Here is a 25,585-nt window from a genome sequence, read left to right on the forward strand (position 1 = left end):
CGGGTTTACGTCTCCGCTCCTCCACCTGCAGCTGCTGGGTGACCTTGGGCCAGTCACACTTCTTTGAAGTCTCTCAGCCCCACCTACATCACAGAGTGTTTGTTGTGGGGGAGGAAGGGAAAGGAGAATGTTAGCCGCTTCGAGACTCCTTAAAGGGAGTGAAAGGCAGGATATCAAATCCAAACTCCTCCTCCTCCTCCTCCTCCTCCTCCTCCTCCTCCTCCTCTTCTTCTTCTTCTTCTTCTTCTTCTTCTTCTTCCTCTTCCGGGGAGGAGGAAAGGGGGAAGAGGTGCAAGGACCAGAGGATGCTACGGAGAGCCTTAACACCACTCCTGAGCAAGCCGGAGGGGAGGGAAGCACCCCCTTGCCAGCACCCATCCTGCCAAGTAGTCTGAGGCGCAGAGAGGGGCGGAGACGGTTGGGGGTAACGAAACCTTTATGCTGGGGGAGGTACAAAAAAAGACCACTCCCGGATTCTGCTAGCGATTGAGCCAGACATGAACTTATGACGCTCTGCACTGTAAATAGTAAAGGTAAAGGTAAAGGGACCCCTGACCATTAGGTCCAGTCGTGGCCAACTCTGAGGTTGCGGTGCTCATCTCGCTTTATTGGCCGAGGGAGCCGGCGTACAGCTTCTGGTTCATGTGGCCAGCAAGACTAAGCCACTTCTGGTGAACCAAAGCAGCGCACAGAAACGGCGTCTACCTTCCCGCCGGAGAGGTACCTATTTATCTACTTGCACTTTGACATGCTTTCGAACTGCTAGGTTGGCAGGAGCAGGGACCAAGCAATGGGAGCTCACACCGTTGCGGGGATTCAAACCGCTGACCTTCTGATCGGCAAGTCCTAGGCTCTGTGGTTTAACCCACAGCGCCACCCGCGTCCCCTGCACTGTAAATAGTTTGCACCAAAATAAAGCCTGTAAAAGACAGGTTGGAGTCCTGCCTGGTTACTCTCGAGCAACCGCAACAGCCATCTGACACATGGTTTACTGTGTGTGGGTAGCATGCTGTCGAATGGTCCCTGTTTCACTTCTCCGTTCCTCAAGCTGGTGGCAACAAACCCTGGCTTTTCATCCCAGGCGAACCAGCGTTCATGGTTTGTTTCTGCCGAACAAACCGGGACATGAAGCCAAGGTTTTGTTCTTGGCTGACCGGTCATTTTGAACAAATGAGGGCTAAATTCTATCTACTGCCACTATTGGAGGCAGAAAATGCTTCTGAATACCAGTTGCTGGAAACTGCAGGAGGGGAAAGGCTCTTGTGCCTGGTTCCCCGTTGCGGGATTTCCAGTGTGGCTGCCACTGTGAGAAGAGCATGCTCGACAAGATCAGGCTGTTCTGATGTCATTTTTGTTGCATCACAGATAAAAAGAACTTGGCATCAAAAATGTCGATGTTGGTGGCTAGAAATTAGGGGGGCACAGGAAGTATAATCCAGTTTGGGTTAGGAAAGAGAATGCCAAGTGTCTCCAGGCACGCCTGGAAGAAGCGGACCATTTGGATCCCTTCCAGTCGGGATTCAGGCCTCATCATGGGACTGAAACTGCCTTGGTCACGCTGGTTGATGATCTCCGGCGGGCTAGGGACAAAGGTGAGAGCTGTTTCCTAGTTCTGCTGGATCTCTCAGCGGCGTTTCATACCATCGACTATAACATCCTTCTGGACCGTCTAGAAGGGCTGGGAGCTGGGGGCACTGTCATACAGTGGTTCCGCTTCTTCCTCCTGGGCCGTGTTCAGAAAGTGGTGTTGGGGGATGAGTGTTCAGACCCCTGGGCTTTCACTTGTGGGGTGCCTAAGGGTTCTGTCCTCTCCCCCATGCTTCTCAACATCTACATGCAGCCGCTGGGAGAGATCATCAGGGGGTTTGGGCTGGGTGTTCATCAATATGCGGATGATACCCAGCTCTACCTCTCTTTTAAATCAGAACCAGTGAAGGCGGTGAAGGTCCTGTGTGAGTGTCTGGAGGCGGTTGGAGGATGGATGGCGGCTAACAGATTGAGGTTGAATCCTGACAAGACAGAAGTATTGTTTTTGGGGGACAGGAGGCGGGCAGGTGTGGAGGATTCCCTGGTCCTGAATGGGGTAACTGTGCCCCTGAAGGACCAGGTGCACAGCCTGGGAGTCATTTTGGACTCACAGCTGTCCATGGAGGCACAGGTCAAATCTGTGTCCAGGGCAGCTGTTTACCAGCTCCATCTGGTATGCAGGCTGAGACCCTATCTGCCTGCGGACTGTCTCGCCAGAGTGGTGCATGCTCTGATTATCTCCCGCTTGGACTACTGCAATGCGCTGTACGTGGGGCTACCTTTAAAGGTGACCCGGAAACTACAACTAATCCAGAACGCGGCAGCTAGACTGGTGACTGGGAGCGGCCACTGAGACCACATAACACCGTTCTTGAAAGATCTACATTGGCTCCCAGTACGTTTCCGAGCACAATTCAAAGTGTTGGTGCTGACCTTTAAAGCCCTAAATGGCCTTGGTCCAGTATATCTGAAGGAGCGTCTCCACCCCCATCGTTCAGCCCGGACACTGAGGTCCAGCACCGAGGGCCTTCTGGTGGTTCCCTCATTGCGAGAAGCAAAGCTACAGGGAACCAGGCAGAGGGCCTTCTCGGTAGTGGCACCAGCCCTGTGGAACGCCCTCCCACCAGATGTCAAAGAGAACAAGAACTACCAGACTTTTAGAAGACATCTGAAGGCAGCCCTGTTTAGGGAAGCTTTTAATGTTTGATGCATTATAGTATTTTAATATTTTTTTGGAAGCTGCCCAGAGTGGCTGGGGAGGCCCAGCCAGATGGGCGGGGTATAAATAAATTATTATTATTATTATTATTATTACTACTACTACTACTACTACTATACTTGTGGAATGTTTCTGCTTTCTCATCCTTTGCTCTGTGGCGCTTTGAAAACCTCTCTTGCCTTTTTATTTATTTCATTTTATTTGCTTCAGACTGGCTAGCGCAGGTCCCTAAGGAAAGATGAACGCACATATGGCAAAACCCCAAAAGGCACCGGATATGCACAGCTTTTATTAGAGCTGTGGGCAAATTAGGCCAGGACTTGAATTATTGAACATTCTCACATTCTCGAAGCTGCCTAATGGAGCATTATCTCAAGTGTAGTCGGAGAGCTGCATGAATCAGGCTTGAGATTGTTTTACGACCCAGCCCCTGCCATGCTGATCTGTAAGTAAGTTCTGTTCTGTTGCAACAGGAGGGACTTTCAAGCATGCATAATTAGGATTTCAGCCCTGCAGCCCTGTTCCCGCCATATTTTTGTTGGAATCTCTCTGCCTTGTGAGACAAATGGAACGTGCCTCCGAGGGTGAAGTCAAACCGCTGTGTTAGTGGCAGCGAAGTGACCCCCCCCCCGGGGCGCAAGCCTGGGTATCAATTCCCTCATGTGGTCCAAAGGAAAGCTGTGCTGGTCCCAGGGGTGGTTACCGTGCGGCGTGGTCTGAGTCCAGTCTTAGGTCGAGGGTCTGGAGGCTGTCCGTCAAGGGCAAAGCGGGGTCCAAGGCAAGGAGCTGGGTGTGGTCAGGAACTCTGGAAGAGCAGGACAGGTTGCCAACAATGTTGCTCCCGCATCCTGGGACTGGGCTGGCTGGCTTTTATCTCCTCTGAGGCATAGGGCAGCCCCGGTCCACAGGTGACTTGCCTCTCCTGGCCTTAAGGTGAGCACTCCTCTTGCGAGAACTTAGTTCCCTCCGCCTCTCTGCCCTGAGCCTCTGCAGCTCAGGAGAGGATGGAGGGTTACTGGACCCAGAGGCAACCTCACCTTCCCCTGACGGGGCTGGGAGAGGAGCACCTGCAGGCAATGGGTCCTCCATCACCTCCGGAGCCAGAGCGGATTCATCTGGTGTCTGCTCCTGAGGATCCGGCCCAGGTGAGGACCCTTCAGGCTCATGCCCCAGCCCCGGCTCAGCTGCTTCTGGAGGCGGGGACTCCTGTGCAGGCTGGGATTCCTCAGGTTCAGCCTCCAAGTCCGAATCCCAGGCCATCACAAAAGCAGAGCTAGATGTTTGGCACCAGTTTGGCTGCAGGGGTTGCTGGAAGGAGACGTACACGGCGTCAGCCGACCGCCGTAGAGACTCCACTCTGGATTTGTGTTGGGCAGGCTTCCTTAACCTCGGCCCTCCAGATGTTTTTGGCCTACAACTCCCATGATCCCTAGCTAGCAGGACCAGTGGTCAGGGATGATGGGAATTGTAGTCTCAAAACATCTGGAGGGCCGAGGTTGAGGAAGCCTGTAGGGCATGGGTAGGCAAACTAAGGCCCGGGGGCTGGATCCGGCCCAATCACCTACTAAATCCGGCCCGCGGACGGTCCGGGAATCAGCTTGTTTTTCCATGAGTAGAATGTGTGCTTTTTAAAAAAATGCATCTCTGGGTTATTTGTGGGGTATAGGAATTCATTTACAGTGGTACCTCTAGATACGAACGGGATCCTTTCCGGAGCCCCGTCCGCATCCTGAAGTGAACGCAACCTGCGTCTACGCGTCTGCACGTGTGCGGGTCACGATTCACTGCTTCCGCGCATGCACATTATGTCATTTTGATCGCCTGCGCATGTGTGAGCGGCGAAACCCAGAAGTGATGTGTTCCGTTACTTCCGGGTCGCCGCGGAGTGCAACCCGAAAGCGCTCAACCTGAAGCAACCTTCAACCCAAGGTATGACTGTATTTATTTTTTCAAAATATAGTCCCGCCCCCCCACAAGGTCTGAGGGACAGTGGACTGGCCCCCTGCTGAAAAAGTTTGCTGACTCCTGGTTTACTCCTGAGCCTTTTCTTCTCCTGTCCCACATGGCAGCTGAGGTTTAGGATCAGTTTTTTCTCTCCTAGATGAACTACCATCCCAGGTGAATGAGCCCCACCTGCCCCTCACTTCCCTCTACAGCCCATGCAGAAAACACCTTCTTGACCATTGGGCCCAACATTGGCCTCATTCGCTCATTCGCTCAATTTGCATGCAGGGAAAGTCGCTACTCACTGAGGGTTTGAGACCCATCAGCTGACTGAGACCATAGCTGTCAACTTTTCCCTTTTCTTGTGAGGAATCCTATTTAGAATAAGGGAATTTCCCTTAAAAAAGGGGAAAAGCTGACAGCTATGATTGAGACCCCTCACCTGACTTAGTCGACCAGTCAAAGCCGTTTCCCAGGGAAATGTCACATGCTGACAGCTTCTGGGAGCCACAGGTGAGAGCTGAGTGCAGGGTGGACAAAATACCTCAGAAGGAGCACGATGTGTCCCCCACCAAAGGCACTGCCGCTCCCCTGACACCCCATTAATTGAGTGATTTATTAATTAATGATTCAGGTAGGTAGCCATGTTGGTCTGACGCAGTCAAAATAAATAAATAAAAATATTAAATAACAAGAAGGGTATCAAGAAGTGTGCATGCACACGAAAGCGTACACACAGAACAAACTTACTTGGTCTCTAAGATGCTACTGGACATTTTTAAATTAATATTTACATCCCACCTTTCCTTCCAAAGAGGAACCCAGGGAAGCAAACACTTCTGTAACACAAATGAAAATAGCAACAAAAGCACAATTTGAAAATTTCAAAAACGATCTAAAGCCGTGAAACAGCTGTAACAAATTTTAGAACAGAGGTAACCAAATCCTGTGTCTGGATAGCCCCTCTGGACCAGAGAAGTCTTCAGTGTGCATCATTCTAAAAGATGCACTTGTAGCAGTAGCACTTGTGGCTTGTGCAGCAGAACCACTAGGTCAGGGGTCTGCAACCTTTAAGACAAAAAGAGCCACTTGGACCCGTTTCCGAAGAAAAAACAACAACTGGGAGCCGCAAAACCATTGCGACATTTAAAACAAATATATCTCCAGAGCCGCGATCTGACAGCGGGCGGGAAGGTGACGTCGGGACGGTGCGTGACTAATGCACGCACTGCCCCATGTGAAGTCACAGCCAGTACAGCGCCTGCCACAGTGAGGAGTGTCGGGGCGCACAATGCGCCTCCTCCCCAATCTAGTATCTGCCCCGGAGCCGCGGCAAAGATGTAAAAGAGCCACATGCGGCTCCGGAGCCGCGGGTTGCAGACCCCTGCACTAGGTGGATTGTGCCCCAAGTTCACCTGGGTCAGCACTGCAATGCTACTGAACTCTCTGGATATCCTTCCAGAGCTGGGTTAAATGCACTGCTTTCTAACAAGGAATCTCTCTCTCTTTCTCTCTATCTCCATCTTCGCTCATAATGATAAAAAGCTGAAAAGCACTGCAGATTGAATTTTTATTTTTTTATTTTTTTTGCATCCTGGGTTTGTACGTGAGCCCCTGTTGGAATACTTAACAATTGATTAAAACCCCTGAGCTACATTGTGTCTTAATTATTGGGCTGCCTCAGCAGGGGGGTTAGCATTTTTGACAGCAAGGAGTCAAATGTTTTAATAAGGTTTGGGTTTTCCTTTTGTCTTTCCGGTTGGAGTCTGCTCCTCTCTAATTGCAGTTTTTGCATTGTATAGTAATCAAATTTTTGAGCAAGGGGAGGACAGCTTGTTCTCTGGAATTGTTTTCTGCTGTAGCGATTTGGGGGACATGCCTTCGAAACGAATTGACTGAGGAAATAGTTGGCAAAATTACAAATTTGTGACTTTGGGAGCTGTAATTATTTCACATTTGTCCGCTCCGGCAGCTTCTGATATTTATAGCCTTAATTTTTTTGATTGTGTGGTATGCAAATGAGCGGTGCAATCTGAACCATGTTTACTTAGAAGCAAAGCAAGCTATGATGTTTTGCTAGTGCTATGAGTTCCATCAGCTGGAACCGGGTGCAGATCAGTGGTAGAGGTGAGGCCCTTAATTTGCCCCAGTTGTGGGTGAGGGCTGTGCATAGCTGTCAACTTACAGATTTGAAAATAAGGGACCAGCAGCCTTGAAAATAAGGGATCAGCAGCCAAAATAAGGGATTTTCCAAGCACAGGTATGTTTAACTTCTGAGCCCCTCCAAGCCAAAGGCAGAAAGCCCAGCCAGCAGCCAAACGAAACCTCAAGCCTTAAGGAAAACCACCATCACCTCTCCGCTGGGAAGCGCTAAGCAAAGGCGAGTCCCCAGGCAATGCAGCCGATTTGATAGGCACAAGGCATGCAAGCTCCACCCCCCAGTTTTTCTTAGACTTCTTATTGGATGAGCAACGCAGCCAAGCAACACAGTTGGAGCCTCCCTCCTCCCTGGCCAGCAGGGAGGGAGGGAGGGAGAGGAGCTGCTTCCTTTGAAACCCGGGAAATTTAAGGGACATCATCAATAAGGGACAGCAGTGGGACATGGCACTGGGATAAGGGATTGTCCCGCCAAATAAGGGACACTTGACAATGACCTGATGCAACCAGAGACTGAACTCAGTTTGCAAAAGCAGGTTTCAAATATGTTAGCAGGAAAACCAGCGGGCACATTTTAGTTTAGGGAAAAAAGTGAGCATCATTCATGAAGATTTCAAAGGATGGTTGTGGTATGGCTTGCACATCATTTCGAAAAGTCCGTGTTTGACAGATGCAAATGGAATCAGCGACAACAGCTGCAAGGATGTTATTAGTCCAGGGCTGGATCTACACAGGTATTAAAAAACACTATTAAAAAACCCTATAGGAGTCCCTACCAGAGAGGAATGGCAAATCAAGCTGTTGGAGTACGCCGAAATGGCAAAACTGACCGGAAAGCTCAGGAAGCAAGATGACAAAAACTTTTAATAAAGGATGGGAAAAATTCATAATTTATCTAGGAGACCGCTGTAAGCAGATGAAAACATTAGCAGCGTTCCAATCACACTTGTAATGTAGCAGATACTATGGACAACATGGAGAGATATAAAATATGGATTATGAAATAATATGCAGTAGAAAAGTCTGGCAATAGGACCCATGGAGGGGAAGTCGGGAAGTCAGGAGATTACGAGAAATCTCTAACTATGGATATGTATTTTGAATGGTTATCATACTACACTTGTAAAATCAAATAAAAATCATTTCAAATAAAATAAATGCAAGTGGAATCGAATTGCAACCCCTAGCTATCTGTGAGTATTCAACACTCTCTGCATGGGGCTTTTCAGATCCCAACACCGCCCTTCTGTGTGCAAAGAGAACAGATTTTGAAACCCCGCACCCATCTGTCTCTGTTGAGTAGAAATTATTTTTGTCCTTCATCCTTAATCCATTCAATTCTAGCGCAAGCCAGTTTTTTGGAATAAAAAGAACCTCGCAAGTATCAGTTTGTTTGCTCTCCTGTCAGAAGGGTTGCAAGATTGCAATTGCGAGCATGTGATGGAAGGTGGGTTCTTAATCTCCAGGGGCACCTGCAGCTTCTGAGAGGTCAGGCAGCCTGGAATGTGGGCCCAGATGATGCAGCCCAGATGATGGAGAGCCTTGAAAGCCGAAATGTATAAGGAATGATTGTGGGAGCTGAGTATGTTTCGCCCAGAGAAGAGTCCAGCAGCGTCTGGGCATGGAAGTAGTCAGGATTTGCGTAATCGTGTTGGGGAGCAGGGCAAGCACCTATCATCTTCTGTCTGGCTCTGTCTAGCAGATTTGGAACGAAGTGTTTCCGCAACAGTTAGTGCTCAGAAAAAGAATCTGTCAAAATCCTCAGCCATTTGAAAACTTTGTTGTTGTTGTTGTTTAGTCATTTAGTCGTGTCCGACTCTTCGTGACCCCATGGACCAGAGCACGCCAGGCACTCCTGTCTTCCACTGCCTCCCACAGTTTGGTCAAACTCATGCTGGTAGCTTCGAGAACACTGTCCAGCCATCTCGTCCTCTGTCGTCCCCTTCTCCTTGTGCCCTCCATCTTTCCCAACATCAGGGTCTTTTCCAGGGAGTCTTCTCTTCTCATGAGGTGGCCAAAGTATTGGAGCCTCAGCTTCATGATCTGTCCTTCCAGTGAGCACTCAGGGCTGATTTCCTTCAGAATGGAGAGGTTTGATCTTCTTGCAGTCCACGGGACTCTCAAGAGTCTCCTCCAGCACCAGAATTCAAAAGCATCAATTCTTCGGTGATCAGCCTTCTTTATGGTCCAGCTCTCACTTCCATACATCACTACTGGGAAAACCATAGCTTTAACTATATGGACCTTATTTGAAAACTAGGAAGCTCAATAAAACATGAGCACCAGGGACTGCCTTTCATGCGTTTATCGAGTATATTTTGCAAAATTACAATGAACATGCCTTTTTCCTTCTTGTTTTCTTTTATTAAAAAAATCTAAACTAAAGCAAGTTTCCTTGGATTTGCTGAAAGCTTTTTGCAACATCGTCCGAGTGACCTCAGCGAGTGTTTCAATTTCAAATATTCTGATTAGTTCTACTTTTAGTTAAGTATTTTTATTTATTTGTTTGATGGGGGGGGCAGCTGCCCCCCGACTACACACGTGCATCTGGAAAGCCATAAATTCTCCAGCTAGTTTCCGTGTTCAATTCAAAGCGCTCAGCTCAAAGTTTTCTGTGGCTCAGCACACCCAAGGACTGCCTCTCCCCACAGAAAACAACCCAAATCACTGTATTCACCATCCGAGGCCCTAAATTGCATACCATCTATAAGTGGGGTGCAGACACGAGAAGAGGCCTTATCAGTGGTGGCTCCCGGTTTTTGAAACGCTCTTAACAAGGAGCACACCTGGAATCTCTTGTTTTTAGGCTCATCTTTATTTCCCCCCAGGCTTTCAGTTTTTAATTGAGAAGAGCAGTTTGAATAGCTCAGTCGGTAGAGCATGAGACCCTTAATCCCAGGGTTTAACTAGCAGGGGGTTGGACTAGATGACCCTCGCGGTCCCTTCCAACTCTACAGATTCTATGATTCTATGGTAGTTATGACAGTGGCCTTTGGAGCTCATCCTTAAAGCGGGGTGGGTAGGGCTTGCTCCTTTAAATTATGTTTTAGATTCTGTTACTTGTTGCTGCTACATCTGAAAATAGGACCTTTCTTAGTTCTGTTTTTAATCTTGTAAGTTGCTCTGAGATATATCTAAATGCAAAAATGCAGATAATAATAATAATAATAATAATAATAATAATAATAATAATAATAATAATAATATGTTCCCCTCCCCTTATGGTTTTGATACTTTTAAAATGAGGCTGCATTTTAAATTCCATTTTAACCTATATTTTAAATTGGTTTTTTTCCTCCCTATTATGTTTTTACTGTAATTTTTACTGTTGTTAGCTTCTCTGGCCGGGGAGGGCAGGGTATAAATAAAATTTATTTTATTTTATTTAATAGTAATGAATAATCCCTGAATGGCAGAATTTAGATTTTGTAAAACTCCGGCAAGTTACACAATCGTGCCACTAGAGGGGGATGCAGTCCTTCTTTTCCGAGCCTTCTGAAACCAGAACGGTGGGTGATTGGATATTAGACTCTCTATACGGTTTTGTACTGAACAGATTTGGAAGGCAGTCAGCAGGAATCGAGGCACTTTACTCCTGGTCCTCTAGGGACCCTAGACCTCCTCCCTTGATGCATTTGGAGGTTACGCCGTAGCAGCCTGTCTGGTCAAGGCTGCCTGGCCCTTCCCGTAAATTGCAAGGATATTGAAGAATAAATGAATAATCCCACGATGCAGGCAGTTGCGGGCGAGTTCCTTGCTGAGAGCAACTGTCTCCCTCTGCAGCAGCAAAAGGCTTTACGTTCCCAGCATAAGCATCTTTGCATTGATTGGAAGCGGCAAAACAACCACTTTGCGTTGTTGAAACAGAAAACCGTCTGACTGCAGCTTTGGGAAGCCCCAAGCACAACATTAAATGGACTCAACAGCCTAATGCTCGCTGAAGGTTTAAGAGAAAGGGTGGGGAGCTCTTTGCCCCAGAGCTACAGGAAGTGGGGTGTGTGTGTGTGTGTGTGTGTGTGTGTGTGTGCTCAAGGTCTTTTTAAAAATTGCATCTGTAACAGCTCCTTTTGCACCCTCTCTTGCATTTTATCGCATCGCAATTTGAAATCTGTGGCAGAATCGTTCAGTGCGCGTGGCTGCCAACCAGAAGGTCGGTGGTTCAAGTCAACTCTACGGTTCTACGATTCCGTGAATTGAAATGGCAATACAGTAAAACACAATGCGTATAAAAAAATAAAATAAAAGAATAATGATAATAAATTTTATTTATACCCCGCCCTCCCCAGCCAAGACCAGGCTCAGCAGGGCGGCTAACACTAGGTATAAAAACAATTGATTAAAACACAACTTGGAAACAAGATTAAAGTACAACATTAAAATGCAGCCTCATTTCAGTAGAAACTCAAATCAAAAACTTTTTGGGGATGAGAACGTCAAATCTTCACCAAGGCCAACTATCCAGACTGGTCCTATGTGGGCCAGAAAAAGCCAGGGAAGTCCCCAAATAGGAGTTCCATCTCAGAAGGAAAAAGGAAAGGGGGAGGGGATCAAGTTGATTCCAAGCCAAAGGCCAGGCGGAACAACTGTCTCACAGAAATCAGATCCTGCAGGGCCCTGGTCTCATTAGGCAGAGCGTTCCACCAGGCTGGGACCAGCGTTGAAAAGGCCCTGGCTCTGGTTGAGGTTAATCTGACTTCCTTAGGGCCCGGGACCACTAGGGTGTTGCTATTTATGGACCTTAAGGTCCTCCACAGGGCATACCGGGAGAGGCGGTCCCGTAGGTACGAGGGTCCTAGGAATAAAAAGAAGGAATAAAAGTGCAGCTGAAAATGGTTCAGCATCCAGCACAGTTGCTGCAGCAGGCAGAGAAATCACCCAGTGCTCCGCCAAGGACCACCAGCGGTTTTCAAGTGGTTTTGTGGGGGTCAAAAAAGTTTGGAGACCGCTGTGGTTTGGCAGTCCTTGAAAGTGACAAGCATTTCCTCTGCCCTTGATCATTTCAGAAGAGAGTGGGGAGAGTAAGAAACCTGGATAGCTCAGCTGGTTAGAGCGTGGTGCTAGTAACACGAAGGTTGCAGGTTCAAACCCCATATGGGACAGCTGCATATTCCTGCATTGCATAGGGTAGGACTAAATCATGGGCAGGCAAACTAAGGCCTGGGGTCCGGATCCAGCCCAATCGCCTTCTAAATCCGGCCTGCAGACGGTCCAGGAATCAGCATGCTTTTACATGAGTAGAATGTGTGCTTTTATTTAAAATGCACTTCTGGGTTATTTTTGGGGCATAGGAATTTGTTCATTCCCCCCCCCAAATATAGTCTGCTCCCCCCAAGGTCTGAGGGACAGTGGACTGGCCCCCTGCTGAAAAAGTTTGCTGACCCCTGGACTAAATGATCCTCAGGGTCCCTTCCAACTCCGCAATACTTTCTTTCCCCCCCCGTCCAGGCTTTAATTTTTTTTATATATTGAATGGTTACACATAACAGATTATCCCAACAAATCATCTTCATTATATTTCCCCCATTTTTTCACTCCCTCTCCCCCCATACCCCCCTTCTTTCCCCCTATGACTTCCCTCAGTTCCTCTCTCTGATTTTTTAACACATATTATTCTCTGTATGTTATAAAAATGTAAAGATCCTCCAAATATTTATCTATTATTTTAACAACAATAAATTTGTGTATGTTTATTCAAAACCTGCCAAGGAGTCCAGTTCATTTTGTTTTGTTTTTTTAAGTAGTTTGTAAAAGGTTCCCATTCCTCTTTAAAGTCACAGTTGTCCTTGTCACACAAATTGTACGTCAATTTTGCCAGTTCTGCATAATCCATCAATTTCCCTTGCCACTGATCTTTTGTCGGGGTTTCTTCATTCTTCTATCCTTGTGCTATTAAGACTCTGGCCGCCGTTGTCGCATACATAAATATGTTCTTCATTTTCCTTGGCAGGTCTTTTCCTACAATCCCTAACAAAAATGCTTCTGACTTTTTTGCAAATGTTAAACTCTGCGATTCTATGGTGAACTGACAAAAGCTTGCCCTTCATCTCATCTGTTTCATAGGAAGACGTCTTCTGAATGGAGTTATCTAGCTCAGTATTATCTACATCAGGGGTTGTCAATCAGTTTCCTACCTCCCACTAGTGGGCGTTTCAAGATTCTAGGTGGGCGGTAGAGGGTTCTACGGCACAAGCTGAATCCTCCTTCCATCGATTACTGGTGGGCGGTAAGGAAATTTTACCATCAAGAAAGATGCATTAGTGGGTGGCAGGTATAAAAAGGTTGGCTACCCCTGGTCTACATGGAGGGGCAGGGGGTCTCAGGCAGGGGGTGTGGAGCTGGTGATGGAACCTGGGACCTTCTGCATGCAAGGTAGATAGATGTTCTTCCCCCCAGCCCCAGCCCTTCACTGCAAGGATATCAGTGTGATGCGTAAGTAACCAAACAAACCCATGTGTTGCAAAGAGAACGTCAGCAATATCTAGGCAACACATTGACCATATACATATGTAAGAGACAATCTTTATAGAATTCCTTCAAACCAAAAGAAGTACAAAATGAAATCTGTAGTCTCAAAGTCTCTGAAAATCTTTAAATGAAGCGAGGTACCAAACCTTGTATGATGAAAGACAAGCTGTGAAGCTTTGTGCATTCAGCAAATATGATGTCCAACACTGAACACTGATTCCGGATATTGACTACTGTTTCGTAGAATTCCACCTCGCTTCATTTAAAGATTTTCGGAGAATTTGAGACTACAGATTTCATTTTGTACTTGTTATGGTTTGAAGGAATTCTATAAAGATTGTCTATTACGTATGTGTATGGTCATCGTGTTGCCTAGATATCAGTGTGATGCAGCAGCAAAAAAGGCTAATGCCATTCTAGGCTGCATCAGCAGAAGTCTAGTGACCAGATCAAAGGAAGTCATAGTCTATTGCTCTATTCTGCCTTGGTCAGACCCCACCTGGAATCCTGTGTCCAGTTCTGGGAGCCACATTTTAGCTAGCGGAATAAAGGTAAAGGGACCCCTGACCATTAGGTCCAGTCGTGACCAACTCTGGTGTTGCGGCACTCATCTCGCTTTATTGGCTGAGGGAGCCAGCGTACAGCTTCTGGGCCATGTGGCCAGCATGACTAAGCTGCTTCTGGCGAACCAGAGCAGCGCACGGAAACACCGTTTACCTTCCCACCGGAGTGGTACCTATTTATCTACTTGCACTTTGACGTGCTTTCGAACTGCTAGGTTGGCAGGAGCAGGGACCGAGCAACGGGAGCTCACCCCGTCGTGGGGATTTGAACCGCCGACCTTCTGATTGGCAAGTCCTAGTCTCTGTGGTTTAACCCACAGCCCCACCCACATCCCAGCTGGAGGAATACATAGCGGCATTTAAAGCAAGGAGAGGCAGCCCTTATGTGAATGGTGGTGATTAGCTGGAAGCAGGGGGAAGATTCTCCTGCACTCATTAAAGCACATACTTGAGCATTAAAAATGAATGCGCGATTTAGGGCTTAATAGGCTTGGTGTGACTCACCCGCAATTGCCATTGATCGCTTATGAAAGTATCAGCTGATCTGAGTTGTGGATGAGAGCAGGGGGAGGTCTGAAGCTCTTCTCTGCCTTGGAATCTCATTTTCCTTTTATCGTTTTTATTTAGGCGACTGCTCGCTTGCTACCCGCATTGCAGGGGGCTGGACTGGATGACCTTTGGAGTCCCTTCCAATTCTATGGTTCTATGATGCTACCTGCTCATGCTGTCTCTTTTGCCCCATCAGGGAATTTATTAAACCGGCAGAAGCATCTTCTAAGAAAAACAACTCTTTAAAATGGCCCTTGGACTACCCATTGGACTGCACGTTCCTATATCCCCCAAAGTATGTGGGCAATGCCTGATGAAGTCTCATTCAGCAACGGAGGGTTCATTAGGCAAATGCCTCTTTGCCTTAACACGTTTTGCTTCAGACCCCAAAGTACAGCTTCCATCATCCCTGAACCTTGGCCACAGGTGGGTGGGACAGATGGGAGCTGGAGTCTAGACACATCTGGGGGTGGGGTGGGCGTAGGTCCCCAGCTAATCATAAACACACCATGAATGAGTTGATGTCATTGCATTTTCATAGAATCATAGAATTGTAGGGTTGGAAGGGCCCTCAGGGGTCATCTAGTCCAATGCAGGAATCTCAACTAAAGCACCCAAGACAGATGGGCCATCCAACCTCTGCTTAAAAACCTCCAAGGAAGGAGAGTCCACCACCTTCTGAAGGAGACAGCTCCACTACCGAACATCTCTTAGGGTCAGAAAGTTCTTCCTGATGCTTAGTTGGAATCTCCTTTCTTGTAACTTGAAGCCATGGGTTCGAGTCCTACCCTCCAGAGCAGGAGAAACAACCTTGCTCCATCCTCCATAGAGCTGCCCTTGAGATATCTGAAGATGGCTATCACATCTCCTTTCAGTCTCCTCTTTTCTGGGCTAAACATACCCAGCTCCTTCAACCGCTCCTCATATGGCTTGGTTTCCAGACCCTTGATCATCTTGGTCGCCCTCCTCGGCACACATTCCAACTTGCCAACATCCTTCTTAAATTGTGGCACCCAGAACTGGATCCAGAATTCCAGGTGTGGTCTGACCAAGGTGGAATAGAGTGGGACTATGACTTCCCTTGACCTGGACACTATACCTCCATTGGTGCAGCCTAGAATAGCATTAACCTATTTTTTTTCCTGCTGCTGTTGCATCACCCTCCACTGAAGGAGAGCTCACAATCTGTTCCACTGTCAAACGGTTCTTACCACCAGAAAGTTATTTCTGACATTTAGGTGGGATCTCCTTTCTTGCGATTTGAATCCACTGGTTCAGGTCCTACCCTCCAAAGCTGCATCTTGTTGCATCTTTCGTGTGACAGCTTCAGATACCTCTCAGCTTTCTCTTCTCCAGGCCTGAAAATACCAAACTCCCTCAGAGGCATAGCTGTCAACTTACAGATTTGAAAATAAGGGACCAGCAGCCTCGAAAATAAGGGATCAGCAGCCAAAATAAGGGATCGCCTTTCCTTTTCCCCCACCATGTGCCCCTGCTCCAGACAGATCTTTTCCCCGGCAAGAGTGAGTGGGCCGTCGATGACGTATCCATCCGATTCCGATCCAAGCACTCAGCACAGGTATGTTCAACTTCTGAGCCCCTCCGAGCCAACTGCAGAAAGCCCAGCCAGCAGCCAAACGAAGCCTCAAGCGGTGGTTCCCACAGCGCAGCAACCCGGCAAAGGGGATGCAGCAAGGAAAACCACTGTCACCTCTCTGCTGGGAAGCGCTGAGCAAAGGCGAGTCCCCAGGGAACGCAGCCGATTTGATAGGCACAAGGCATGCAAGCTCCACCCCCAGTCGTTCTTAGACTCCTCATTGGGTGAGCAATGCAGCCAAGCAACACAATTGGTGCCTCCCTCCTCCCTGGCCGGCAGGGAGGGAAGGAGAGGAGCTGCTTCCTTTGAAACCTGGGAAATTTAAGGGACATCATCAATAAGGGACAGCAGCGGGACACGGCGCTGGGATAAGGGAGTTTCCTGCCAAATAAGGGACAGTTGACAGCTATGCTCCCTCACCTGCTCCTCAGCTTGGCTGCACAGCGATGTCACAAACCATTCCAGGGTTGAGGCCAGAGTACATGCTCTCAGTGAAATACCGGGAGACTTGTTGCGAATATCCCTACCCCGCTATTCCTAGCTCTCTTAAAAGGTGTGTGTGTGGGGGGGGTGTGCATTTTGTCGAGCAATATAAAACGTTTACGAAAGTCACGCCATTTCACCGCAGCGCTGGTGACAATCCCTTAAAAAAAGATTCCTGGCAAACTTAACAAAGAAGGGGGGGAAAAACCAGAAAGAGGAGAAAATGCGAAGGAGGGAAAAACAAAAGAAAGTCCCCAAACGCCACCTGCTCACCTTAAGGATACAATAACCATCAGTGCATCCATTGTAAATTTAAAATGCAAGTCAACCTAAGCCGTCCAGATAGGTATCTATGTGAGATTAATGTTTGTATGAAACATGATCAAATGTAGCATGGGCTCTGAGGTCTTTAGCCCATTGCATAAGAGATGGGGGGGAGTGTTTACCCTTCCAGGCTTAGTGGCCACAAGTGCTCACAAAATCCACTTTCTACTAATCTTTTCCATTGATGCAGTACAGTGTGTTCAGCATAAGGGTAACAAGGGAAAAACCGCAGACATCCTTCTTTGGAAATTAAGCTAATATCCAGACTTTTAACATTCAAAACTTTACTTGCAGAAACTTATAGATGTATTGAAACATAATATTTTCAGTCTCATGCTTCTCCAAGCCTGGGCTTAGTCTCTTCTTCTAACTTCCAAACAACTGTATTTTCCTCTCTTTCCAGAGCTCAGAACTTTCAGCCTTCTGTATTAGTGTTAAGGTTATGCCTTGCAGCTCCTATGGGAGATTCCTGCTTTCACCTTCTCCTGCAGCTTTGCTCTCTTTCTTCCAGGCAGAGAAGAAGCGCTCCCACACTCAATTCAACTTAGCAGTGTTCACAGTGGATTCTAACACACTGTCATCTTGCGGCATATAAATTGGCGTCTCTCCTTCACGAGATACCTCCCGACATTAGCCAATCACATGAGAACTCTCTAGAATTCAGTTACCAACCAATCAAATGTAAACACACAGTAATGCATACAAGCATCTACAAGCCCTTATATAGACTTTTGAAATTGCCACCCTGTAGCTCAAGACCACCCCCCCAAAACAGCATACATACATCACAGAAGGGGCGGTCTACAGCATAATCCTGTCTGGCAGGAAACCTGTTCATGGGTTTACCTGGACAGCCTGGCCATTCTTTTGTGATGGTAAATACTTAATTCCTGAGTCCAGGTCACTGGCTCAGCCTATTCCTACACAAATGTGCCCTTAAGGCAGGATTTGTGACCACAGAGACAATGGGGAGGCTTTTAGGGAAGCTTTTAATGTTTGATGCATTATTTTAATATTTTGTTGGAAGCCGCCCAGAGTGGCTGGGGAAGCCCAGCCAGATGGGCGGGGTATGTATAAATAAATAAATAAATAAATAAAATTTTTCCCATTTCCATCCAAACTGCAGAGGAATATTTGAGGTCACTGAAAGAGTCAAAATGGCTTTAGGACTGTTTTCCTGTACAGTGGTACCTTGGGTTACATACGCTTCAGGTTACATATGCTTCAGGTTATAGACTCTGCTAACCCAGAAATAGGGACACGGGTGGCGCTGTGGGTTAAACCACTGAGCCTAGGACTTGCCGATCAGAAGGTTGGCGGTTCGAATCCCCACGACAGGGTGAGCTCCTGTTGCCTGCTCCTGCCAACCTAGCATTTCGAAAGCACATCAAAGTGCAAGTAGATAAATAGTTTACCTTCTCTGGCGGGAAGGTAAACGGTGTTTCCGTGCGCTGCTCTGGTTCGCCAGAAGTGGCTTAGTCATGCTGGCCACATGACCCGGAAGCTGTCTGCGGACAAACGGCGGCTCCTCGGCCTATAGAACGAGATGAGCGCCGCAACCCCAGAGTCGGTCACGACTGGACCTAATGGTCAGGGGTCCCTTTACCTTTACCTAACCCAGAAATAGTACCTTGGGTTAAGAACTTTGCTTCAGGATGAGAACAGAAATCACGCGGCAGCGGCGTGGCGGCAGCAGTGGGAGGCCCTATTAGCTAAAGTGGTGCTTTAGGTTAAGAACAGTTTCAGGTTAAGAACGGAGCTCTGGAACGAATTAAGTACTTAACCCGAGGTACCACTGTACTGTCTCAGACACGTGGTTTATATGTTTATGTGTTTGCCTGGTACATTTATGAACATTTATTTTATATCTTAGATCTTATAATTCTCATAACAGGGAGAAAAATAGCTAGGGAGAAACAGTCGACTTCCATTAATGTGACTTCCAGATAAGCAGGCTTGAGGACTCTTGGAAGTCTTTATCCAGCAGGTTAGGAACAGCAAAACGCTTGCACAGGGCTGTGGTTATACATTTTGATTTCCACTTCCGCTATGGTGCTTCTAAGCAGGGCTGGTTGAAACCTAGTACGTTTGTGCTTTCTTTACTCAACTCTGACTTGTCAACCATTAACTAAAATGCAAAAAAGAAAAAAATACAATAAAAAAACCAGCTTCTATTCTTTGTTCCTGCGAAATGTCAAGCTGCTAATTCCTCTTCAGAACTCCCTCCCTGTGGCAACGATCCTCTCAGAAACCTTTGCGCCGTTTCTGTCATTAAGAAATAAAATAAAACCCAACCAAACATCTTTTCACCGGAGAATCGCAGAGGGGGCGGTTACCCCGGCAACGCCGTTCCCTTGTTTCCCTTTCAACGGAGTGGTTATAGTTCCACGGGTTCACGGCGTGCGCCGGCGATTCGCGCAGGAAGGGCAAACACGCCCTCCTTGAAGAGCCCTATAAAAAGGTCTGTTGCCAAGGTGTCCCTGCGAGATTAAATGGACATCTAGTGGATTGATTTCCTGTTCCTCCTTCTGAAAGGTCTCGAAGGCTCAGCCTGGCCTCCTGCCAGCAGAAGCAGGTGTGCCGTGTAAACCCCTGCGTTTTCTATCTCTCCCCGCTTTTAGAAATTTGAAAACCAGCCAGATCTCACGGTGAACATGCAAGGTTTCAAAAACCCCAACCAACCAGCAAGCAAGTCATATACAGTGGTACCTCAGGTTAAGAACTTAATTCGTTCCAGAGGTCCGTTCTTAACCTGAGGTACCACTTTAGCTAATGGGGCCTCCTGCTGCCGCCGCACAATTTCTGTTCTCACCCTGAAGCAAAGTTCTTAACCCAAGGGACTATTTCTGGGTTAGCGGAGTCTGTAACCTGAAGCGTCTGTAACCTGAGGTACCACTGTACACTGTACAGTGGTACCTCTGGTTCCAAACTTAATTCATTCCAGAAATCCGTTCTTAACCTGAAACCATACTATTTTAGCTAATGGGGCCTCCCACTTCCACCGTGCCGCCGCTGCACAATTTCTGTTCTCATCCTAGGGCAAAGTTCTTAACCCGAGGTACTACTTCCGGGTTAGTGGAGTCTGTAACCTGAAGTGTTTGTAACCCAAAGTGTTTGTAACCCGAGGTATCACTGTATAGAATCATAGAATTTGTCATAGCCCTGTCCGAGTCCAAGGCAGTTGAGGGCTTCAAAGGTCAGCACAAACACTTTGAATTGTGCTGGCAACGTACTGGGAGCCAGTGAAGATTCTTTAGGGTCAGTGTTATATGGCCCGGGCAGCCACTCCCAGCCACCAGTCTAGCTGCCACATTCTGAACAACAACAACAACAACAACAACAACAACAACAACAACTCTGGGCGGCTTTCAACAAAATATTAAAATACAGTAATGCATCAAACATTAAAAGCTTCCCTAAAGAGGGCTGCCTTCAGACGTCTTCTAAAAGTCTGGTAGTTGTTCTCTTTGACATCTGGTGGGAGGGTATTCCACAGGGCGGGCGCCACTACCGAGAAGGCCCTCTGCCTGGTTCCCTGTAACTTGGCTTCTCGCAGTGAGGGAACCGCCAGAAGGCCCTTGGCACTGGACCTCAGCGTCCGGGCAGAATGGTGGGGGTGGAGACGCTCCTTCAGGTATACTGGACTGAGGCCGTTTAGGGCTTTAAAGGTCAGCACCAACACTTTGAATTGTGCTCGGAAACGTACTGGGAGCCAATGTAGGTCTTTCAGGACCGGTGTTATGTGATCTCGGCAGCCGCCCCCAGTCACCAGTCTAGCTGCCGCATTCTGGATTAGTTGTAGTTTCTGGCTCACCTTCAAAGGTAGCCCCACGTAGAGCACATTGCAGTAGTCCAAGCGAGAGATAACTAGAGCATGCGCCACTCTGGTCCGCGGACAGGTAAGGTCTCAGCCTGCGTACCAGATGGAGCTGGTAGACAGCTGCCCTGGACACAGAATTGACCTGCGCCTCCATGGACATCTGTGAGTCCAAAATGACTCCCAGGCTGGATTAGTTGCAGTTTCTGAATCACCCAGATACGAGGCCTTAATGAGAGCATATTCACACTTTGCAGAGCAAAAATGTTTGAATAAAAACAAAAACCAGAGTGCGCAGGGAAGCTGTGGCCTCCATATGTTGTTGTACTACATCATGAACACGAGAATAGCCTGAATCAGGCCAGTGGCCCACCTTCTCCACCATCCTGTTCTCACCTGAGCCAACCAGATGCCTGCGGGAAACCTGTGAGCAGGATCTGAGCACAAGAGCAACACTCTCACCTCCTGTGGTTTCCAGAAACTGGGATTCAAAAGCATTGCTGTGGAAGGAGAACATAGCCATCAGGTCTAGTAGCCATTGATAGCTCTCTGCTCCATGAATTGGCCAAATCCTGTTTTTGAAGCCATCTAGGTTGGCGGCCATCGCTGCCGCCTGTGGGAGCAATTGTGTCGTGTAGGGCCGCCATCTTTGTTCTGGCAAAACAACAGGATAGAGCAGGGCGGGGCAGCTGAGGGGCAATTTTTCTTTTTCATCTGGTTTGTGGTCCAGCAAGAGGTGCTCATTGGAAGGACAGATCCTGAAGTTGAGGCTCAAATACTTTGGCCTCCTCATGAGAAGAGAAGACTCTCTGGAAAAAAAACCCTCTGATGTTGGGTGAGATTGAGGGCACAAGGAGAAGGGGACGGCAGAGGACAAGATGGTTGGACAGTGTTATAGAAGTGACCAACATGAAGTTGATGAAACTCTGGGAGACAGCGGAAGACAGGAGTGCCTGGCGTGGTCTGGTCCTTGGGGTCATGAAGAGTTGGACACAACTAATCAACTAAAGAAGAGGTGAATACTGTGGCCTGAAATGTAAGAAAACTCTCAGAAGTTCCCTAAAAGCAAATGTGCCAGGGGCCTTCTGTGTGCGTGCTTTTGAAGGTGCTTGTGGGAGCAGAAGAAATCCGGCCAGTTAAAAATCTAACTCTTAAAAATCTAACTGCGCACAGCAATGAATAAATCTCACGTTGTGAGGCCGAGAGCCACATAGCTCTGCCCTCAAAGAGCCAGGCACTTTTTGATTTACTTTGGAACGTTTTGTCCATGGTGTACAGTAACTCCACTGAAAACGTAACTTGCAGAATGCCTCGGGCGCATAGAGGCACTCGGGGAAGTACTGAGCAGATAAGGCCCAGTGAATTATGCACCTATGCTCCAATCTGCCTGCCAGCGTTCCACATGAGGTGTGTTATGTCTTTTGCCAAAGGTTGTGATGGAGGGGCTATGTCTTTGGCCTCCCAGCCAACGTGGAGTTGTCATCCAACGGCATCTGTAGGGCCACAGCTTCCCCACCTCCCTCTCTCATGACTCAATATCTGTGATTAGTTCTTTGAGCAGGGAATGGAGGGGGGATCTGTTTTAAATGGATTTAGACAAGGGATTTGATGGTTCCAGACCAGTCAAGCTTTGCCCATCTCACAACAGCTTCTTGTGTCAAGGAAGGCCACTTTATGACTTGATCTGTTCGTGCACTGCTTTTCTTAAAGTTGAACTAATTATTATACTTTATGTGTATAATACACACAGGTAACTCACAACTTACTCACATTTTACTTGGGAACATTCAGCTTTGTATACTTGGCAAAGAAATATCAAATCACATCAAAGGGGACGGGGGGTCAGGATTTTTGTTGTTGTTGTTGCAATCCCATCCACCATTGAACCCAATATGATTTGACTATACACAATTTTGGCTTTCGGCACTGTCTCTGGAACATAATTGAGGCCATTTTAATCTCTTTTAGCATTTAAAATTTGGTGTGTTTTAAAGTAGGGTTGTAAATCTTCCTTGATTTTACCATTGCATTTGATGTAAACCGCTTTGAGGTTGTTGTGGTTGATTACAAAAAAGCGGTGTATAAATTTTATGAGGTAAATAAATGCTGAAGTTTAGGTCTTGAGATCATATTGAACCTTATTCAGCACACTTGGTACCAATTTTGGTCCTGGCTCATACACCAACAGCTGGGTGCCCCAAACCAGTATCCTTTTGAATGGTACCAATGATGGAGACAGGTGTAAGCAGCTTAATTGCATTGCAGCGGAAACAAGTTAGGCCGGTTTCTCAGCAATCTCTTTGGCTAACATTCCTTGGGTGATACTCACATGTTTACAGACCCGTAAACTTCCTCCTTTCCCTGGGACAATACAGCCCATTAGAGAGAAGTTGCCACTCCCTACCTTCTAAACCACGGGGGCATAGAACTTTTCCTTCTCGCATCCAGCCGACTTAAATCACCAACAGCTCCAATAATAAGAAATGAAAATCCATGTTGAGTCCTCTGTCCCTCAAGGGAGAAACCTGGAATCTCTTTGAGAGTTGCAGCATTCTCAGAATCCACCACCTGCAAATGATAAAAAAGAAACACCTGGGATTACTTTGTGGGTGCAAGTAATGGGTGACCTCTGAATTACTACTCAGCAGAAGCGCAAGCTATGTAAGTCGTTTTGCTCTAAACGTTTCTTTCATAATAATGGCATGAACAGAAGGGAACTTTTCCATGCGTTCTGCCTCTCTCTCTTTCTCTCTGAGTTCCATTGCCAACAAATCTTGTGTTTTAAATGTGTTTCTGTAGTTTTCCATGTTAGAATATTATACCAAGGTTTGCTGAGAAATCTGCTGCTGCTGTTTATGTGAGGAGAACAGAGTCCCCATGACACGGTTAGATTTACTATGCAACTAATGAAGCTACTTTAGTCTACATTGCTTAGAAATAACAGGTTTAGTAAACCCAATTTGAGTCACATGACTAAAAAACTATAAGGCATAGGAATTTTTTTATTCACACTGGTGACTTTAAAATTGCTCTACTGGCTTATCTTACATGTCAATCAATGTCATGGAACAACCTCACTGAAGAAGATAACAGTGGTTACCCAGACCTCATTGCTGGTTGTGAAGGGCCCCCCTTAACAGCTCAAACTTCAGGGCCCCCAGAATTTAGGTCTGCCAGTTCCCCATGGTGTCTCGCAGTCTGTCACTCCTGCATTCCATTCTCCAGTCTTCTCATGTAGAGTTAGGAGATACCTCCAGGGGTCATCTAGTCCAACCCCCTTGCAATGCAGGAATCTCAACTTCAGCATCCATGGCAGATGGCTGTCCAACCTCTGCTTAGAAACCTTCAAGGAAGGAGAGTCCAGCACCTCCTGAGGGAGACCATTCCACCGTCAAACAGCTTTTTCTGTCAGAAATTTCTTCCTGAAGTTGAGTCAGAATCTCCTTTCTTGTAACTTGAAGCCATTGGTCTGTGTCCTACCCTCTGGAGCAGCAGAAAACAAGCTAGTTCCCTCTTTCGCATGACCCCCCTTTGGATATTTGAAGACGGCTGTTACACCACCTCTCAGTCTTCTCTTTTCTAGGCTGTTGTTGTTGTTTAGTCGTTTAGTCGTGTCCGACTCTTCGTGACCCCATGGACCAGAGCACGCCAGGCACTGCTGTCTTCCACTGCCTCCCGCAGTTTGGTCAAACTCATGCTGGTAGCTTCAAAAACACTATCCAACTACCTAGTCCTCTGTCATCCCCTTTTCCTTGTGCCCTCTATCTTTCCCAACGTCAGGGTCTTTTCCAGGGAGTCTTCTCTTCTCATGAGGTGGCCAAAGTATTGGAGCTTCAGTTTCACGATCTGTCCTTCCAGTGAGCACTCAGGGCTGATTTCCTTAAGAATGGATAGGTTTGATCTTCTTGCAGTCCATGGGACTCTCAAGAGTCTCCTCCAGCACCAGAATTCAAAAGCATCCATTCTTCGGCAATCAGCCTTCTTTATGGTCCAGCTCTCACTTCCATACATCACTACTGAGAAAACCATAGCTTGTACTAAATGGACCTTTGTTGGCAAGGTGATGTCTCTGCTTTTTAAGATGCTGTCTAGGTTTGTCATTGCTTTTCTCCTAAGAAGCAGGCGTCTTTTAATTTTGTCACTGCTGTCACCTTTTCTAGGCTAAACACACCCAATTCCCTCGTAAGGCTTGGTTTTCAGACCCTTGATCATCTTGGTCGCCCTCCTCTGCACACCTTCCAACTTTTCAATGTCCTTCCTAAACTCTGGTGCCCAGAACTACACGCAGGACTCCAGGTCTGCAATAAAGTAGTACTATTAGTTTGCTATTACTTTCTTCCCTCAGAACATGGCAGAAACTCTAAAGTTAGTCCAACTGTTGCGGAGTTGGGTTTTGGGGGCACAAATGGGTGTGCCCAGCCCGAAGCTGCAGAGAGCTTTAAAATTAAGTAGAAGCCTCTTGTTCTGCTGATCAGGCGCTGTTCTGAGAGTGCATGTTAGTCTCGTAATCCCCCCCCCCGCCTGCGGATCCTGAAATAGCTATTAGCTACCCCTGCCAAAACACGGACTCACACACACAGAGGACAGGAAGAGTGTCTTCAGGGCAAGCGTTAAGTACATCTTGGCCTACTTATTCGTTTTACGTAACCGTTTATTTATTTTATTTTAAAAGTGTGTGCCCCGAACGGAGGCAGATAAATAGCCGCAGGCCAGACCTGCGAGAGGCCCCTGTTTTGTCTGGGCAACCTGCTCTGCGGATGGGAAGTCCTGTTACTGTGAAAAGGACAGGGGCTGATTAAACGGAAAGCTCTTTGGCAGAGCATCTTTGCTCCCCGGAGTAATGGAGGTCAGGCCGGTTGCCAAGGAAACGCATTCAACCTTGAGAGGAAGGGCTTAGAGCTACATCACCTGGAGTCAGTTTGATGGGGGAGCTTTTGGAC

General features: G+C 47.3%; 1 protein-coding gene across 3 annotated transcripts in view; it reads left to right on the forward strand.

Moving 5' to 3' along the window:
• The window catches only part of SYT16 (synaptotagmin 16), a 108,703-nt gene that overhangs the window by 8,429 nt on the left and 74,689 nt on the right, over positions 1 to 25,585 (forward strand). For 2 of the 3 annotated variants that reach the window (XM_077922596.1, XM_077922574.1), the window contains exon 1: positions 23,020 to 23,306. The exons of the other annotated variant lie outside the window; for it this stretch is intronic. The gene's annotated coding sequence lies outside the window, so the exon portion shown is untranslated. Of the gene's footprint in view, positions 1 to 23,019; positions 23,307 to 25,585 lie in introns of those variants that run through there. 3 annotated transcript variants of the gene reach the window in all.

This window comes from Podarcis muralis, chromosome 1 (assembly GCF_964188315.1).
Source record: "Podarcis muralis chromosome 1, rPodMur119.hap1.1, whole genome shotgun sequence".
Taxonomy (NCBI): domain Eukaryota; kingdom Metazoa; phylum Chordata; class Lepidosauria; order Squamata; family Lacertidae; genus Podarcis; species Podarcis muralis.